Consider the following 14216-nt stretch of genomic DNA (forward strand, 5'->3'; position numbering starts at 1 on the left):
GTCCAGGGATTCTTTTTGTTGTTGTTGTCGACATTTAGAAAGTTTGAGTGGATAAATAAATGCGATAATTGCCTGCTAGGGTGGATTTCCATTTCACTATATTGTGTTTTTCAAAACGTGCTGGACATAACGACGTCACACCTAAAAAAAAACATTTTTTCTTAAAAACCTATACTGTCCAATTAAAATGTAGTGGTTGAAGTGTTTCCATGAACCATTTAGGCAAATTGCGCATTAATACATTGTCGACAGACAGCTATCTGTTTCATGTCTTACAGTAGGTAGCCCGTAAAAGCCAGCATGGATAGAATGCAATAATTGACAAATATTTGCCATATTCTAATAATTCTCATGTCCGTGCCATGGTGAAACTCTTGTAGATCGGAAATAATTGGATGGTGAAACTTGCCAGCCAACCAGAAAAGCAGGGCGAAGCAATTCAGGCAATCCTTGTCCTGCAAAGAAACATTTTTACAGAAAGTAAAAAATATATATTTCTCAAGCAATAGGCATTTAGAATTAAATGTGGAGTGGACCTTTATAGTTTCATGACAAAAATGATTCCACAATCATAATTTATTCCCAAACCGTTTCCAAAATCTTACAAAAGAAATATCCACCCCTGTCGAATGGATTTGGAAAAATGTTGTCGATGGTCAGAAAATGTTTCCTATGTCTGCCGTTTCCAATACACATCTCGTATTTTTTGTTGTTGTGACATTGCTTTTGTCGAATAAACCTGAGTGAACGGAACCCTGCCTAATGTAACTTTTTCAAAATGCCCTTTTCGAAGCTACTCCAGTAGTAAGGGAAAACTAGTCTTCAGTGAAGTGACAAATACTCAGTGTCAAAATGGATGTTATGCCCAGTTGCCCATAAGTAAAGGGTCACGTGGAGAGTCAAAACCAAGTCTTAAAGGGGGCCAGTCTGTAGAATGACGCATAATAAGACCAGAAGACTGACTGTGACCTAATTATTTATTTTTTGTACCTTGTGTACCCGCCTCAGTGTTCTTCCTGTCTGGAAATGTTCCTCCATTGTGTCTCTGTCAGACCCATTACCTCACACTATTCACCCAAAACAGAGAGCAACAGAGAGATGGGGTTAGGAGGTGAAAAGGAAAGGAAGGAGGGGTGGCGGAGAGGAGACATAAAAAGACAAACAGTCACTCAGAGAGAGATACAGAACGAAGGGATGAGGACCCAGACAGACAAACGACAACAGAAGAAAGGGCGAGAGTGGGTTACATACAGAGAGAATGTGAAAGGTGGCGGTGGTGAAACAAGCCGTTTGGGAGATTTAAGGAGGGTGGCACGATGCCCGTGGACTCTCTCTCCCTCCATTTACCTCTCTCCCCTTGACTTATGGCAACGGGGCTCCCTGCCCACTATTCCTGCATGGGCCACAGAAGATTATTCACCTGTCCCCACCTACCACCGTCTTTGACTAACCTAATGGCTTGGTATTACAGCAACCATCTCCTTGGGGTGTGTCTCAATACTCATATATGGCTTCCTTTCCTTGTATACTTTTAACACAAACAAGTGAAATGATTTCATAGGCTTTTAGGCCATGCCACATCAGTGATCATGGCGTAGACAGGAAAGGAAGCCACTTTATACTATTGAGATGCACCCTTTTTCCTATTAGTACTCATCCCATATGGTGCGACGGAAGTAAAGGACACCCCTTTACACTGTTGAGATATACCCCGCATCTCAACCTGCATGGTGAGATGGCAGCCCTTTCAACCCAATAGGCTGACATAGAGACAGGTTAGATCTGGGCTTGTTATGAGAGGTGAAATGAGAGGAGCAACAGCACATTGTCTGGGTTCACACTCCCTCAGCAGAATGACGGGGTCTCCCAGGGCAACGCTGCTGCTGCTGCATGCTGGGAGATGCGGTCCAAATCAACTAAATCCACCAGGAACCTTCCTGGAGAGGGAAAGAGAGACGGAAAGAGCAAGAGAGAGAACGATGAAGAGATAGGGAGATGAGAGGGAAAGAAAGAGGAGATGTAAGAAAGAGCAGAGATACATTTCTCACCTCTTTCGCCATTTACGATCAATCACTCTTCATCATGACTCTCATTTTTGCCTCCCCCCACCGTCTGCCCTCTTCAATGCTGGGCTAGATATCGACAGCTTTTATCTCATTGTGCATTCTAACAGGCACCACACACCATACAGTGAGGGTGGAGAAGGAGAGGAGAACAGTCTCATGTCAGCCCCCCGGCCCTCCTCGCTCCCTTATCACGGTAATTGGCGCATAGGGTCACTACGACGGGCCATGGATAATCATGGCTGGGGGTCATACCCCGCGTGGCCGCCCCGCCCGTGCCCCTCACTCCTCTGTATCCTCCCTCGCCAAAGCTGCTAATCAAGCCGTGTTTTGGACCCGGCTGCCGGGAGTGTTTTACTGTGGTGGTAGGATGCGACAATGTCCTCGACTGACTGCAAGCCGAACCTACTTTCCCAAGAGAGAGAGAGAGAGAGAGAGAGCATTAAAAAGGAGGTCTGCTATTGTTTTCAATATGGAAATAAACAAGAGGGGGAGGAAGAGAGAGGGGGATCTGGGGCCCGTTCAGCGGGACGTCACATTTTGTAACGTTCAGATATAGAAACAGACTATGTAGAACAAACATGACTCTCTGACATGTAGAATAAGCAACCACATTGGCTCTATTCATGCCAATTCGATCTGCAACATTTGACAACGTTTGTCAACTGAACATGGCCCTTCTCTGTTTTCAAAATGAAAATACTGAGGATGAGGCAAGGGAGGGAGGGATAGTGGGGGAGGTGGGGGGGGGGGGGGTAATGAAGAGCGAGAGTAGAGAGGTAGAGAAGGGGGAATGGAGAGAAAGAAATTGAGAGAGGGAGAACCGAGCGAGAGAGGATCTTGATTTGGCTGCCTGCTTGTGTTTATATCACCACTATCCCCTGCTCGTCGCGTCTTTCATCTCGGTGGTCGCGCTCGCTGTTAGCAGACAGGCGCCATTAAATCTGGCTGCACAAGACACACACACACACACACACACACACACACACACACACACACACTTCATTAGATCTAAGATAGGCCCTGCGCTCTTTTGAGTGCTCCAGATAGTAAATATGATATCACAGGGATAAGGAGACAAATACGATCAACGTCAAAGACAGCCTGATCCTTATCTCTGGGGGAAAAGCAGAGTCAAGCAAAGTAAAGCAACTCTCTATCACGCTACGGAAATCACTTTTAACCCTCAAAGCAGCATATTCTTACACATCTGCCTTCTAATGCTGTTTGACTGAAACATAGAGAGAGACATGCCCAGATGGGTTCCAAGTCTGTCCGTCGTATATCGTAGAATCCCAATCCCCCTCCGCTCCTCTTAAACAATGTTATTCACCAGATGATAAAACAAATGCATTCAATGTTTATCGTCCGCTACAAAACCATATGGGCCCTATTAAATGCCGGGACACACTGCACGGCGAGCATTATAGTTATGGGAAGAGGGCTTATGCACAAGTACAGCACGGTATCCCGCACAGCTTTGCCCAAAAATGATTTCTGGTTGAAATGGTGCAGGGCTCCATTTTTGAACAAAGACACTCCACAATCTGAAAGTCAATGAGTTTGGTTAATTATACAGTTTGTGGTTGTGAATCCTGAAAATGTACCCCTGGGTCTTTTAAATAAGCTATTATTTGCATAGCCCTGCTACCTCCATGAATTACATGTAAGGGCATAAGAAATGGCTACAGCATGCATGGAGTCTGAGCTATTAGGTATAAATACAGGTCTTGTCCAGAGGGTTTGCTGGAGCAAATGTATACTGTATCAGTTAGGGCTTCAATGGAAAAGATTAGCATTTCAGGGAAAGTGTTTTTAACTGCTGTAGAAGAAGAATTGTAACTGTAGGAGAATGATCTGTAGGAGAATGATCTGTAGGAGAGTGATCTGTAGGAGAATGATCTGTAGGAGAGTGATCTATAGGAGAATGATCTGTAGGAGAATGATCTGTAGGAGAATGATCTGTAGGAGAGTGATCTGTAGGATAATGATCTGTATGAGAATGATCTGTAGGAGAATGATCTGTAGGAGAATGATCTGTAGGAGAGTGATCTTTAGGAGAATGATCTGTAGGAGAGTGATCTGTTGGAGAATGATCTGTAGGAGAGTGATCTGTAGGAGAATGATCTGTAGGAGAATGATCTGGAGAATGGAGAATGATCTGATAATGATCTGAGAGAATGATCTGTAGAATGATAATGATCTGTTAGAGAATGATCTGTAGGAGAGTGATCTGTAGGAGAATGATCTGTAGTATAATGATCTGTAGGAGAATGATCTGTAGGAGAGTGATCTGTAGGAGAATGATCTGTAGGAGAATGATCTGTAGGAGAGTGATCTGTAGGAGAATGATCTGTAGGATAATGACCTGTAGGAGATTGATCTCCTATACAGTGCGGTCGGTAAGTATTCAGACCCCTTTACTTTCTCCACATTTTGTTACGTTACAGCCTCATTCTAAAATGGACTTTAAAATAAAAACTCGTACATGTACATGATACCCCATAATGACAAAGCAAGAACAGGTTTTTAGAAATACCTGCAAAAGTATAAAAACATTTCAAAATGGAAATATCACAGTTACATAATTATTCAGACCCTTTACTCAGTACTTTGTTGAAGCACCTTTGGCAGCGAATTACAGCCTTGAGTCTTCTTGAGTATGACGTTACAAGCTTGGAACACCTGAATTTGGGGAGTTTCTCCCATTCTTCTCTGCAGATCCTCTCAAACTCTGTCAGGATGGATAGGGAGCGTTGCGGAACGACTACTTTCAGGTCTCTCCAGAAATGTTCAAGTCCGGGCTCTGGCTGGGCCACTCAAGGACATTCATAGACTTGTCCTGAAGCCAACTGCGTTGTCTTGTCTGTGTGCTTAGGGTCGTTGTTCTGTTAGAAGGTGAACCTTCGCCCCAGTTTGAGGATCTGAGTGCTCTGGAGCAGGTTTTCATCAAGGATCTCTCTCTACTTTGCTCCATTCATCTTTCCCTCGATCCTGACTAGTCTCCCAGCTCCTGCCACTGAACAACATTTTTTTTTTTTTTCACCTTTATTTAACCAGGTAGGCAAGTTGAGAACAAGTTCTCATTTACAATTGCGACCTGGCCAAGATAAAGCAAAGCAGTTCGACACATACAACGACACAGAGTTACACATGGAGTAAAACAAACATACAGTCAATAATACAGTCGAAACAAGTCTATATACGATGTGAGCAAATGAGGTGAGATAAGGGAGGTAAAGGCAAAACATCCCCACAGCATGATGCTTCCACCACCATGCTTTACCATAGGGATTGTGCCAGGTGTCCACCAGGCGTGACACTTGGCATTCAGGCCAAAGAGTTCAATCTTGGTTTCCGAGAATCTTATTTCCCATGGAGAGTCCTTTAGGTGAATTTTTGCAAACTGCAAGCGGGCTGTCATGTGTCTTTTACTGAGGAGTGGCTTTCGTCTGGCCACTCTACCATAAAGGACTGATTGGTGGAGCTCTGCAGAGAGGGTTGTCCTTCTGGAAGTTTCTCCCCTCTCCACAGAGGAACTCTGGAGCTCTGTCAGAGTGACCATCAGGTCGCTTTGTCATTATGGAGTACTGGGTGTAGATAGATGGTGAAAAACATACATTGAATCCATTTTAGAATGAGGCTGTAACGTAACAAAATGTTGAAAAAGTCAAGGGGTTTGAATACTTTGCGAAAGCACTGTATTTGTATAGCTAGCATATACAGCATAACATTCAAATGTGTTTAGATTTTTTGTATATATTCATTGGCTTTTGATAAAGGGAACCGATTGACATTCGGAAAACAATGTTGGTTTGCATATTTGTGCCTATTAACTCTGTACCTGTACCACCTGTATATAGCCTCGATGCTGTTATTTTCACTGTCATTTTACTGTTTTTTAAAATGATTTCTTTACCTTTCTATTGTTTACCTAATACCTATTGTTTACTTTAAAAAATGGCGCTGTTGGTTAGGACTTCCAAGTAAGCATTTCACTTTAAGGTCGACACCTGTTGTATTCGGCGAATGTGACAAATAAACTTTGATTTGGCTTCTTAATGTAAGTACAAAAAGACAAAGGCTGTCAAAAGTCTGTCTCTCTTGCATCATGTGTATTTCTCTCTCACCCCTCTCTCACTGTAGAATACACTGAAGACTGCCTTATTCAGGACAGCATTTACTCCAGAAACTAGCTTCTCATAGATACATTTGAATGCATCGCTAACTGTGCGTTGTTGGCTGTTCTCACTGAGGCTTGTGCAATGGGCCTGGTTTAACAGACAACAGTGTGGTGTGTTAGGTCCAGCAGGGCTCCAGTGTGCCAGCCTGTCCTCCTGCTGTTTGAACAGGGGACGAGTAATCAACTGTGAAGGTTGTTGTGGAGCAAACAACCATTTAACCTATGACAACATTGGCCATGATCACCCAGCCAGGGCTGGACACAGGGAAGGAGAGATAGAGAGAGAGAGTGTATGCGCGTGTGTGCCCTTGCGTGTGTGCTTGTGAGTGCATGCATGCATGTTAGTTACAGTACATCTATATTTACCCTCTGTGTATGTGGGTATCGTGCATCACCCACTACATACCATTTTAATATAGCCCATGACTTTGATGCCCATATAGTGGTAGCTTGTGGTACCATAACATGCTCTGCCCACACCCTGCCCACACCCTGCCCATGCCCTGCCCAGCCCACACCCTGACCACGCCCTGCCCATGCCCTGCCCAGCCCACACCCTGACCACGCCCTGCCCACGCCCAGCCCACGACCACGCCCTGCCTATGCCCCGAGTTGACGTGCTACGCCCGCTGTGTCAGCTGGTGTGATTCCAACCTGAACGAACCCATCTGCTGCATAGCAGGCTGGCACGACAAACCCTCAGGGGGGGCAGAGCCATAGAATCATAGGAACATGAGACTGGGCATCAGACTAGGCGGCATGAGGTGGCAAGTGTCCGAAGCTATTGCAGTCTAAACAATGTATACGCTAATCAAACATCATGATCATAGATGGACTATATCAAGGGGCTACGCTGAATAAATTGATTGAATGTGGCTCTAGTATTTATAGAAAGGCCGAGAGAGGCAGAAATCAACACAAGTTCCAGTGTCCAAGCCAAAATACTGGGGTGCAATCATGAGCATAAACAGTGCATTAAATTATTGGAGAGGCTTGCATGAGGTTGGGGTGGGGTGGGGGGGTGATAGAGAGATCAAGAGATTGCCAGGACCAGATTAGAGGCGGGGAGGAATAGAAGAGCTGGCACTGCTCAGGATGACCATGCGAGGGTAAGGAGAGAGTGATGGGAGTTGTCGAGGGGGATGGAGGGATGGTACTCCTCTCTTCACAAACAACAGAAGGGGAGGATGCCAGATAACAGACGGGAGAGGACAGAGGGGGCACAGGGATGGCGAGAAAAGACTAGTGGCTTCACGCTTCACACACATACACACACGACACTTGCAGAAACACTCGTGTAACACATCGCACACACACACAGAAACATCAGACACACGCTTCCAGAAACACACATGCAAACACCTCCTCCCACACACACACACACACACAGCTTCCCTGTGGAGTGTTTTCTCATGCGACATCCTGGGAGTGGAGCCATCTGTAGGGGAAGCCATATTGCTGAATCGCCATCTCTGACTGGGTCTCCCTCCCTGTGCCAGAGACCTGATAACCTCCTGCTGCATTATACATTCGGCAGGGCCTCTCTCTCTCTCTCTCTCTCTCTCTCTCTCTCTCTCTTTACCTTACTCTTTAGAGGCCTTCAATTATCTCTCTCGATCTCTCTCACTCCCTGGGAGATCCTCAATTGCATACACCTCACGTCCTCTCTCCTCGCCTCCTTCCCAAAACCCATCGGGTGAGAAAGCCAGAGGTCTGTCCCCTCTGACCCTCTCCAATGGGGTTTTAAGAAAAAGGCGAGGAGAGTGGAAAGAGGACGCGAGGTGTATGCAATTGAGATCCCCCGCCCCCCGTCTGCCCACCTCTCTCCCCACTCAATTACTTGCTTGCTTGCTTTCTTTCTCTCGATCTATCTTGCTCTTCATTTTTTTTTCTGTCCCACTCAGTGCCTCTGTACCCAGTATGAAGCTGCATAATGTCACAGAGGGTATTTTGTTAGGGCACAGCCTGTGTCACCTTGTCAACCAGCAGACTGGCACTCAGACATGCACGCCACCCACAACAACCCATGCAGACACACACACCCAGCGTCAAACTGAAGTATAGTGCACACCTACAGTATACAGACACATTATTGAAGGGACAACTATCATTCCGTTGACAGGCTGCTTCCTGTCAACCCCAGTCTGATGTGTGGTCTTCATACTTCCACTCCACTACACACACTCTGCACTTAGTTTTCTGTCATGCTCTGACCTTGCAAGGGGTTTACTCATTTACGTCTACGTAGGGAAGAAAATGGTGCATGTGCAGTATAATTTGCAGACAGACACATTTGAGTCATTTATCAGGCAATTCACAGTCGTGAGTGCATACATTTATGTACCAATTTGTTTTTGTTTTTTTCATACTGGTCCTCTGTTGGAATTGAACCCACGACCTATGGCATTGCAAGAGCCATGGGCTACCAACTACGCCACACGGGACATTACAGTGAACTGCCTTGGACCCATTACCTTCTATGTGTTATGGTAGTCATGAACGCAAACAGAAATATATCCTTTTTAAAGTACCACACACACACACACACACACACACACACACACACACACACACACACACACACACACACACACACACACACACACACACACACACACACACACACACACACACTCCCCTCCATTTTGACCACGCCATCTGTCTTATCTCGGTAAGCAGACGCCTATAGATGTTGCTTTGGCTAGTCTTTCTCCTCCCTTCTTCCCTCTCTCCTCTCCTCTCTCGTTTGATTCCTCCCCGTGCCCTGGCTCTAAGGACCACCCCCTGTCAGCAGATATTAGTAGTCATTTTCAACACTGTGCTGAAAACCCAGTCTCTCTCTCTCTCTCTCTCTCTCTCTCTCTCTCTCTCTCTCTCTCTCTCTCTCTCCTTTAGAAGTGCTGAGCATCGGCATCCCCCCTTCCTCCTCAGAGGGGGGCTACTGAGCCGAGAATGGGCAGAACAAGGGAATAAAGAGCGAAAAGAAAAAGAGGGAGGATTTGTCTGACGCCCAGTTTAATTAGAGTGCATGCAGGCCCAATGTGATTTTTTCTCTCTCTCCCTGCGTGGCCACTCATGGCTGTACTGATGAATCTCCAAGTACGTCAACTTCCTGCTAGGTCCCCTTCTTGAGTCTGGCAAAATCCCTATGGGCTACTATAGGCTATACATCTGCTAACTGCAAAGAGGTTTAAAGGTAGTAAGGACCCGAAGAAACACGATCGACAATTGACCTGTGGTTACTTTGTTGAGATCACCAAAAGGACTCGTTACATATTCATGTCGTCCCTTTGAAAAATGTATGAGTCCAACACATTTCAAGGTTATCATTTTTTCAATGGCAAAATCTCATCATCCTATCGTCACAGACACCACCATCCAAACCCTTGACTCATTAAAACATTCTTTCGTCGCCTGCAGTCCCCTCTGACCTCAACCATTGGTTTACTGGCTCTTTTATTGACAAATGCTTGAACGCCCTCCTGGAAACAGTTTCACTCTTACCCCAATGAGTCCCGAAGCATTTGTGAGCCAGGTAGGTCGAGTGAAGCTATCGCTCACGTCTCCACCGTTGCCCCGTATGCCGTGGCGCTGTCGTCTCACTGCCCTCTCCAGCTCGCTCTGATCACTCCTAAACACTCTTTCTCTCCAAGACTGGCTGTTTGCGTGCCGTGGTGGCCCACAATGCTTTGCTGCGGCCCAATTAGAGTCCCAGCCACATTAGGATTCCTCCCACTTAGTGACGTGGCGCTGCCGACTGGTCAACTCGCTGCTACATGGTAGAGGTGGCTGTGCCACGCGACGGCCTAGTTTCTCAAACGAGTCAAACTTGTGAGACTGAGATGAGACTTTGGGTCTGGAAGGACTGTGTGGAGACTCTTAGATCCGCTGTTGTCAACAGTGTTGTGGCTGAAGAATGGGGAAATGTGTTGGGGAAAAACTGTGACATCGGGTCCAATGTGGATCACAATACACCCATCTCTCCAAGCCCTTGTGGTCGAGCAAAAAGGGAGAGCTTTACTTCTCCTAGCCGGTCTAGACCCAAAGTTAACTTGTGGGAATGAAGCACTGCATTGCAAATCAAAGCCACTGATTTGAATGGGCGTGTTCATCGATTAGCGTGCATCAATCAAGGGTGTTTACATAGAAGCACTGTGGTAATTGATGAGTCGACTATTGTTAATTGAGAAACAGCTGGTGAACGTAACACATCTCGCCCGTCCTGCTCATGGCTCCTCCACACGGTCAATGACGTCTACAATAAACCAGACGGCTAAAACTGGAGGATCCTCCACCAACTGAAACACCAAACTTTACACGGTCTACCTTGACGACAGACAATACGGGGAACAGAGTGCTGAAGTGTGAGATAATAGAAGAGGGAAGGACTGAGAGAAGGAGCGAGAGAATGACATCCTTTGTCTATATGATCAGAGACGTTCTCCCATTTGATCTCGGTGACAAAGGGAGAGCGGCAGAAGGAGAAAGTGGCATCTTAATGAGAATGAATTGCATTTTAATATCGCTGCTCTTATTAATGATTAGCCTGGCCCTTGTTTCTACAGAGGCTGACAGGGCAGCATTAGAGCGACTTACAGCCTCATTTAGCACTAAGCCCTCCTCCGCTAGCCTGTTTACTATCTTCATTACCTGGCCATTAGAAGATGGCCAAACATCAGCATTAAAGCAGCCTGCCAGTTAGGCTGGAGGCAGGTGGTTGAGCAAAAGCAATGCCATGTGGATTGCAGTGCCCATTAGCTATTAGTTAGCTCGCTACTGTAGCAGCTTCTAGCTAATATGGCCCAATTAGCATAGGATAATCTATTAGCTGCTTATGAGCTACAGTAATGTTACAGTGTATTAGCTTCAAGCTAATATGGTCCATTGCACTGTTTTCTGCCCCCAAACCTCGTTCGATGTTCCCCCAGCGTAGCAGACACGCTAAGGCCTTCATTGTTACTGCTGTTATGGCCTGATGTGTCCTCTGTTTCTCCTTAGAATTAGCCCCTTTGCTCTTTTATGGCCTCTTGTGGCAGATAAATAACACATGGACTCTCTCCCGGGGGAACCATTTCCCATTCATTCTACCTGCTCTGGAGTCTCCGAAAGGGCTCTCTGGTTGTATATCAAACTACATTTTTCCTTTGTCTCTCTCTCTTTCTCCTTCTTTCTCCTTCTAGAAGTGTATCTTCAACTCGTTCTTCTCGCTCTTTCTCTCGCTCTCTCTCGTTCCCTCTCTCTGCAGTAGGGGACTTTGCCTCATATTAACTTGTGTGATTAAACGTCTCTCGATCCAATTTCGTGTGGCTCAAGACAAAAATCCAGGGAAGAAGGAACAACATTAAATATGAAAACGGGTTTTCGTTTGTGTGCGTGCGTGCGTGCGTGCGTGCGTGCGTGCGTGCGTGCGTGCGCTATCAAGTGTTGTACGACCACCATTTGTTTTGTTCTTGCAAATGTGCCCTTGTTCCAGTTGCTGCTCGGTGGTACCCAGCAGCATGTACAGTAGGTCTTTCACCCTTTACACTGGTGGGAATTGGCCTAGATGGATAGAGCTACATTGAAATGCTTCCTACTGAAGTCATATGAAAAACATACGCTTAAGCGCTATAGCAATTGAAAGGGAACAGTGGGGAGGTTATGGGGCAATTGTTCGACCCAATGTGAGGACACAGCAGTTCACTTGACACAAGACTGAATCCAAACATGTCACTGTTGAGTTTATGTGCATTTTACATGTACAGTACTTTTAGGCACATTCATTTAACGAAATATGAAAATTGTCTGGAAGATTCAGTGACATAATAAGAATATTCCTGGAAAATGTGGGGTAGGTGTCACATAAGAAAGATACAATTACAAGGGCTTGAGTGAGAGGACTAACAAGTGTCTCCAAGTGGACACACCGCTCTCCAAAGAACGCAAGTAGTTTCAAAGCATTTTTATGACTTAAAAAAAGAGTCTTCAACTATAAGCTTTGAGCTCTCCGAGCTGTGCCGTTGAGGAACTAGAGCGAGCACGCTTGTCGTAGTTTTGTTTGGAACACGGCACTGCATCTCCCTCCGTCACACAATTACTGGTGTTGTTAACGCAAGGATCTTAGTGTTAGGCTTCACAGGGTAATTCAGAGAAGCAGATCTTAATTTTGGTGCGCATAGAATGGAGTCATGAATGGCATTCAGGAGCATGTTCTGCTGCAATTTTCTTCACACTAGACCAACATAGGCTGAACCTGTTCAGAACAACCCAGGGTTTGACGCCATGTCATCGTGTATCTGCATCAAATATAGTGGTCATAAACGTTGACACTGTATATGACAGGAGTTTTATGACATGGACATTAGAAGTGCACATTTAGATCCACGGGTGCTGGGCTTGCTTGTATGACATCAAAGCGGTATTTATTGTCATCCTCAACGGCTCATCTTCCAAAGTACACAAGAGTCCAGCAATGTACAGCGTTTTCCTCACTCAGACAACGAAAGTAGCAGGAGGGATGCGGGCCACGTCTTGTTGTGTACGGGGCTCAAGTTCAGAACAGCTGTCAGTCAAAACCCATACGGAGCTGTGAAGTGCAGAGCTGGATCTCTACCATCATTACTTCACAGCCACTGCGTTCCAATTTAGGCACTTAACTGTGCCCAAATCTGCCATTTTCAACCCGTGTACTAGTGTAAAAGGTTAATGGAAGTGACTGGCTTCCTCGGGGCACTGTACTATTTCAGGGCTGGTTCCACCAGGCAGTGAAGTGGAAGACTCCCTCATTATGGCTTTGTTTACGGACCCATTATTTTCCCTCATAATCACCGTTCTTTGCCTCGGCGAACGCCACTGTGACACACTGCGAGTCAGCCATCGTCAGGGACAGCCTTTTGTTTTAGCCTCTTAGGCTGCGCTATTGTATAGCGTAGCCAGTAATTATTTTCCACTTTCTGTTGGTTAGTTTTCAATGTATTGCCCTTTTTTAGTAGATACATTTTGAACGTAATGTGTAAACGGAGCACTTCGCTGCAGCTGTTGCCCGCTAGCGCAATTAGCATTAGCCGTCCCCGTGACTTTGCTCATCCGAAGGCGATTCGTGCCGACTCGCCATAATACACCTCAATGACAGACGGATTCAGTTCTGCTGCCTTCATCAGAACCCATACTCTTTCAGTCCGTCACTCACTCGTTCCCTGCCACACTTTACATAATCGGTCGGCGTCATTGGGAAAGCCTATAAATAGCACCGAGGCTCAGTCGGTGAGGGAGAAGACGCTACAGTAAATATGTCTTTAATAAGCATTTCTCCCACCGCCATATGTTGCTGCGTCAAACAGTCCAGTCTCCTGTGCCAGTAGAAGCGAGACCGTGGAAGGAGAAGAAGAGGGGGGAGTGGCAGGTCCAATGCACCCAGTCTGGCATAGTCCTAATATACAGACGTCAAATACACAGCTCCACTGGTACAACATCCTACAGGCGATAGCTATAAAGCTGTTCTACCACTCATCTCGCCTGTCCATGGCAGTTGTAGGCTGAATCCTTGCTTTAACAATGAAAGGCTTGTTCAATAAGTAGCACGGCAACACCTAGCTACCCCCTTGCCTTGCCTTTGATGGCATCCTGCTGTTACTATATTATTAGAAGGTTTAGGTGTCTGTTTTTGAGTCTGTCTCCTGTTTTTTGTTTTTTTGATAAAATTGTTGTTGTTTTTTATAACCTTTGTGCGCTTAGTGACACACATTGCACAGTAGGCCTTCTTGTATGATACTACTTTGTCTTTCTGTGTGTATGTGTGTGTGACTGTACTGTTACACATGTTTGTTTTGAATGGAAACTGTGTGTGTGTGTGTGTGTGTGTGTGTGTGTGTGTGTGTGTGTGTGTGTGTGTGTGTGTGTGTGTGTGTGTGTGTGTGTGTGGGACAAACATGCAGGTTTTCTCCATTAGCTGTATAGTATCGTCCCTGTGGACTTAGTTGCTGATACACTCT

The 14216-nt window shown here is 45.8% G+C and overlaps 1 protein-coding gene across 1 annotated transcript in view; it reads left to right on the plus strand.

The window, feature by feature from the left end:
- The window catches only part of LOC118368670 (neurexin-2-like), a 991707-nt gene that overhangs the window by 506490 nt on the left and 471001 nt on the right, over positions 1-14216 (plus strand). The window lies entirely within an intron of this gene.

Source organism: Oncorhynchus keta, chromosome 35, assembly GCF_023373465.1.
Source record: "Oncorhynchus keta strain PuntledgeMale-10-30-2019 chromosome 35, Oket_V2, whole genome shotgun sequence".
NCBI lineage: Eukaryota > Metazoa > Chordata > Actinopteri > Salmoniformes > Salmonidae > Oncorhynchus > Oncorhynchus keta.